This window comes from Sorex fumeus, unplaced genomic scaffold (assembly GCF_029834395.1).
Source record: "Sorex fumeus unplaced genomic scaffold, SorFum_2.1 ptg000093l, whole genome shotgun sequence".
Lineage (NCBI taxonomy): Eukaryota > Metazoa > Chordata > Mammalia > Eulipotyphla > Soricidae > Sorex > Sorex fumeus.
In genome coordinates, this window is record NW_026606150.1 from 2,703,072 (window position 1) to 2,709,071 (window position 6,000).

The following is a 6,000-nucleotide window of genomic DNA, read 5'->3' on the forward strand; positions in this document are numbered from 1 at the left end:
TGCTACTTTGACCAATGATTCTTGTATTGTTCCTCTTGAACTCATCCCGTAGTTCTCTGGGATGCTGTTCATTTCTTTTCAGACTATTTTCTATCTTCTGTTGTTTCCTAGTGGTTTCCTCCTTCTTATCTTGAAGCTCTTCAATATTTTACTCAACTACTGTTATTCTGCTTCTCATAGTTGAGTTTTAAAATATTGCCCACCCTGCTCTTAATTTCTGTCATTTCTTTCTTTTTTTTATTAGTGAAACACTATGAGGTACAGTTATAGACTTACAAATTTTTGTGCTTGGGTTTCAGTCACACAATGATCAAGTACTCATCCCTCCACCAGAGCCCATCCTCTACTACCACGGGTCCCAGCATCCCTCCCACCCCCCATCCTCCTCATCCCACCCTGCCTCTGTGGCAGAGCATTCCCTTTTGTTCTCTCTCTCTCCTTTTGGGTTCTGTGGTTTGCAAGAGAGTCACTGAGTGACAATCATGTTTGGTCTATACTCTACTTTCAGCATGCTTCACCCATCCTGGGAGGATCCTCCCAACACCCTTTATTTGGTGCTCCCTTCTCTATCTGAGCTTCCTTTTCCCCTAGCACGTGTGGCTGGCCTCCAAGTCATGGAGCAAAATTCCTGGTACTAATCTCAGCCACTCCTGGGTGTTAGTCTCCCATTTTGTTACTTTATGTTCCCCAGATGAATGCAATCTTTCTATGTCTATCCTGCTCTTTCTGACTCATTTCGCCTAACATGATACTTTCCATGTAGTATCACTTGTATGTAAATTTCATGAATTCATCTTTTCTGACAGCTACATAGAACTCCATTGTGTAAATGTACCAAAGTTTCTTTACCAGTCATCTGTTCTCAGGCAGTCAGTTTTTTTCCAGATTCTGGCTATTGTAAAGAGTACTGCAATGAACAGACAAGTGCAGATGTCACTTCTACTATACTTTTTTGCCTCTCTGGGATATATAAATGGGAGCTCAATTTCTAATTTTTTGAGAATCGTCCATACTGTTTTCCAAAAGGGCTGAACCAGCTGGCATTCCCACCAGCAGTGAAGGAGAGTCCTTTCTCGCCACATCCGCGCCAACACAAGTTGCTTTTGTTCTTTTGGATGTGGACCAGTCTCTGTGGTGTGAAATGATATCTCATTGTGGTTTTGATCTGCATCTCCCTGATGATTAATGATGTAGAGCATTTTCTCATGTGCCTTTTAGCCATTCAGATTTCTTCTTTTGCCTTTTAGCCATTCAGATTTCTTCTTTGAGAAAGTTTCTGTTTGACAAAATGACGTGTTGGATTTCGGAAGGGAGATCATTGGGAATATCCATCCTGCGGAATTTGATATGTGGGCAGTTGGACGTGGCTATCGAAGAGATCCAAGTAGAAGTCATGGATAATCTTCTCCATTGCCCTTCTGGAAGATGTGATAGATCCATGAGGATATTGGAGGGCAGTCATCTTGGTCTTGTAGTTGGCAAAGGACAGGCAGGTGTTGCGAATACTTTTCCTTGCTTCTGCTGCATTGGCCAGCCCTGCTGCTCTTCTTCTTTGAGGTCTTCCTTGATTGCTTCTCTGCACTGATTTGCGAGCTCAGACCTTAGCTTGTGGTTGCCTGAGGCTCATGCCAAGCCACGTTGGCGAATGAGCTTGGGAGTTTTCAAAAACAGATGTATTTTTGTGTCTTTCTCTCTCTCGGCATTCCTTGCACAATCATGGAGGTGCTGAACCAGTCAATCGTATTCCTAGTCAGTGTTGTCAAACAACGGCATGTTCTCATGTTGCTGCAATAGTGCCAAAGAGCTCCCAGTTTGTGGTCATTCTGGGAGTTCTCTCCTTAAACTTTGCAGCCATTTCTCCCCGCTCTGTGAAGTAGAATTTTGCACGAAGGAGATGGTGGTCCGGTCCCATTTGGAATTTTGGGACAACAGTGACCACGGTCAGCCAAAACCATTGATTGAATGTGTTGTGGTCAGTTTTATTGTGAAACTCTTCACCGGGAGACTCCCATGTCCAACGTTTAGATTCGGCCTTCTGGAACTGTGAGTTACCATGGGTTACCATGGATGGTTTTGGTCAACATGATGAACTCAGACAGTCTCTCACCCTATTTGTTCCATTCTAGGACATAGGTTCCAATGTGAAGTGCTTTGGGAAATCTTCTTGGTCCTAACTTGGCATTAAAATCACCGACAATGATCTTGTAGAGGGTGTGGTCTTCTTTATAGAACTTCTCCAGCTCCGTGTAGAATTTCTCAATTTCTTATTCGTTGTAGTTCGATATTGGTATGTAGACAACAAAGATAAAAACTGCCAGCAGTGAGCCACATCTATTGAAACATAAGCATTCGATTTGGGATGTTAGGCATTAGAATGAATCAATGTTCATGGCCAAGTTTGTGTTGACGAGGACACCGACATCACCAATGCCTCTTTCGTCGCATGTTCCGAGGAACAGTTCTTCTCCAGTGTCAAAAGTGGCGTGATGTGGTTGATGCCTTTTCGTCTTGGTCAGACCAATGATGATCATTGGCCATACTTGTTCTTTCGTGCTTGCACCATCAGGTCCTTGATGGATGCTTCCAATGCCAGCATACATGTGTTGAAGTACAGTCAGTCATTTTAGTCCTTCTTTGTTTTGGCAGCCTAGTTTGGCCCTGAGTTTTTATCAGCCTCTCTTTCCTCATCCTTCTTAATGCTGCCATATGGGGGTTCTTTCAGGGTCAGGGGAATGAGGCCCATTTTTTTTAACTGTCTTTGGCATATCGAATTTGACACGGGTAGCTTGCCAGGCTCTGCTGTGCAGGCGTGATATTCTCGGTAGCTTGTTGGGCTCTCCGAGAGGGATGGTGGCTTTTAGGGTGGCCTCTAATCACCCTTATAGTGTTCCCATCGTTCACACCATATTTGAATCCCATCAAATATAGTGTGGCAATCTTGGAATATGGGTATTAAGTGTCTTATGATGTGTCTGGAAAGCGGCCTGGAGCGTGGCAGTGGCTGGGTAGTGGGGGTATTGGAGGTAGCGGAGGTTGGTTGATGAAATATTTATCTGGCACCAGCAGGGTGTGGCTTCTGCTTTGGCAGACATAATTATGTAGGGATATTCCCTCTTCACTTTGATTTCTGCCCAGTGCTCTGAATGTCAAAGTGAAGAGGGAATATTCCTACATAATTATGTCTGCCAAAAATTTCTTCATTCATTTCCCAAAACCCCAAAGTATTAATTCAAAAAGACATAAGTAGTAAGAACCAATGTTCATTAGATCAATAAGTACATAGCTAGAATATGTAAAGAACCCAAATGTACAACAATAAATGAATGGATAATGAAGTTTTGGTCCATGACAGTGCTCTTAACTCATTATACTTTCTATGGTGCTTAGCCTGTCCCTTTTCCATGCCAAGGTAGCTTACAGCTTGCCCTGGTTTCATACAAGGCCCTCGCTGGGACACTCCTTTTGGGATGTTAGGAACTAAAGGCAACTGAAGCTTAAGTGGAGTAAATATGACAGATATTTACTGTCAGACAGGAGTGAATATTATTATGACAGATATTTACTGTCAGACAGGAGTAAATATTATTCAGAGTCAATTAACTCCCAAGTTACAAAAGCATAGCATTGACTGTCTTCCTGTGTCTATACAAAAAGGACATTGCTCTAAACTAAACTATGCAAAGGACATAAAGAAAAGAGAAAAGCAACATTTCACTGACATACAAAATCCAGAGTTCTCACCCAGAGGGGAGTGGGTGAGGGCCCCAAGGGACCCAGACCCGGCAGCTGAAAACCCTAAGAACCCAGCCACCACCATGCCCACGGCCACTCTCCACACACTTGGCCTAGCCTCACACATGAGTGAATCTATTCCTAATACTTCAAACCACACACCCTACCCATACTCCAAGATTACTGCACCACATTTGATAGGGTTCAAAGTGGGGGGCAATCAATCTTAGAGGGAAATATCACTGTATCACTGTCATCCCGTCGCTTGTTGATTTACTCAAGCGAGTGCCAGTAACGTCTCTATTCATCCCAGCCCTGAGATTTTAGCAGCCTCTCCTTACTCATCTTTCCAAACGATTGGAGGCTCTTCAGGGTCAAGATAATGAGGCCTGTTATAGTTACTGGTTTTGGCATATCAAATACACCATGGGGAGCTTTCCAGGCTCTGCCTGTGTGAGTGGGGTACTCTCAGTTGCTTGCCAGGTTCTCCGAGAGGCAATATTTCTCCCCACGATTTGTTGCCTACTGTCTGAACTCCATTAAACATGGTGTGGTAATTATGGAAAATGGGTAGGAAGTGTCTTATGATGTGTCTGGGCCACGTGGTCCAGAAAGCAGCATGGAGCGTGGCGGTGGTTGATTAGTAGAGGTTGTTTGCTGGAGCTGGATCCCTTGGGGCGGGGAGGGATTTTGCCTGCCCCCCCCCCCCGGGCGCCCCGAGTGAAAAAAGCCTGGTGCAGAGTCCCAGGAGGGAAATATACATATATACATATCTTTTTTTTTTTTTTACAGATATGTATATAAAAAGCACACAAGGCTCAACCTTTAACAACATGTAAGTGATCTCTTATAGAAGGGCTTAATGACCCCTGAGTGAAATACAATAATCTCCACACTTTTTCCTCTGAGGATGCATTTTTTGTAGCATTTTCAGCAGTTTCTCATAATAAACAATACAAAATATACTACTTCAGTTCTGCTTTGGGGCAGGGATTGGGGTTTGGGATGGAAACATCTGAAAAATGGTGTTGGGAAGGTGTAATGGTGGTGGGATTGGTGTATGAATATTAAATGCAATGAAATATTGTGAATTACTTTATCAAATAAAAATTATTTGATAATTTTTTGGGAAAAAAATGGGGGCTGGAGTGATAGCACAGTGGATAGGGTGTTTGCCTGGCACACAGCCAACCCGGGTTTGATTCCCAGCATCCCATATGATCCCCTGAGCACCTCTAGGAGTAATTTCTGAGTGCAGAGCCAGGAGTAACCCCTGCATCCAATGTGCTTGGGTTCACCCAAGTGCAGAGCCTGGTGTGACCCAAAAAGAAAAAAAAAAGAAAAAATATATAAAATCCAGAGTTCTAAGAACAATTTGACTTTATAAGTCACAGGCTTTGATTGGGGGATGTTAGCGATTAACAGATACAGGAAGTAGAGCACAAAAGAGAAGTTAAAGATAAACACAGAGGAGCCGCAGTGGTTAGGAAAGACTAGCCTGGCCTGAGGACTGTAGTCTGGGATATATAGTGAGATGTCCCCAGGAAGAGCCACCTTTAAGCTTAATATGTCTCTTACTGTGTCCATACACAATAACTGAAAATATTATTAAGAAGTAATTTTAAGGAACTTCGGAGAGCCCGGCAAGCTACCGAGAGTATTCGATATGCCAGACACAGTAACAACAAAGTCTCCAATGGAGATGTTACTGGACCCGCTCGAGCAAATCGACGATCAACGGGAGGGCCTTTACCTTTACCTTTTTACCTTTTAAGGGACTGGAGTGATAGCACAGTGGGTAGGGCGTTTGACTTGCATGTGGCCAACCTGGGTTCAATTCCCAGCATCCCATATGGTCCCTCAAGCACCGCCAGGAGTAATTCCTGAGTGCAGAGCCAAGAGTGACCCCTGAGGACCGCCGAGTATGATCCAAAAAGCAAAAAGAAAAATAAAAAGAAGTAATTTTAAGATGACTGTTTAAATGGATATGGAGTAAAGAAAGGAGAAAGTAATACACACTTAGATGGTATTCTACCCTTGGGCAGATCTCCCAGCAGAATGAGATTTTGTCCTTGAATATCTCCTAGAAGAGCTTCCCCTGAAGGAACGACTTTATATCTGTTCATTGTTTATTATAACGTTCATCCACACCTATGTGTAATTGCTATCCCCAACCCTTCATGATTTCTCTAATACAAATGTCGTGAGAATTGAATAAATGGCGACTGATTATCAACCAGCCTGGTGGCCCTTGTTTCCTCCTATGTT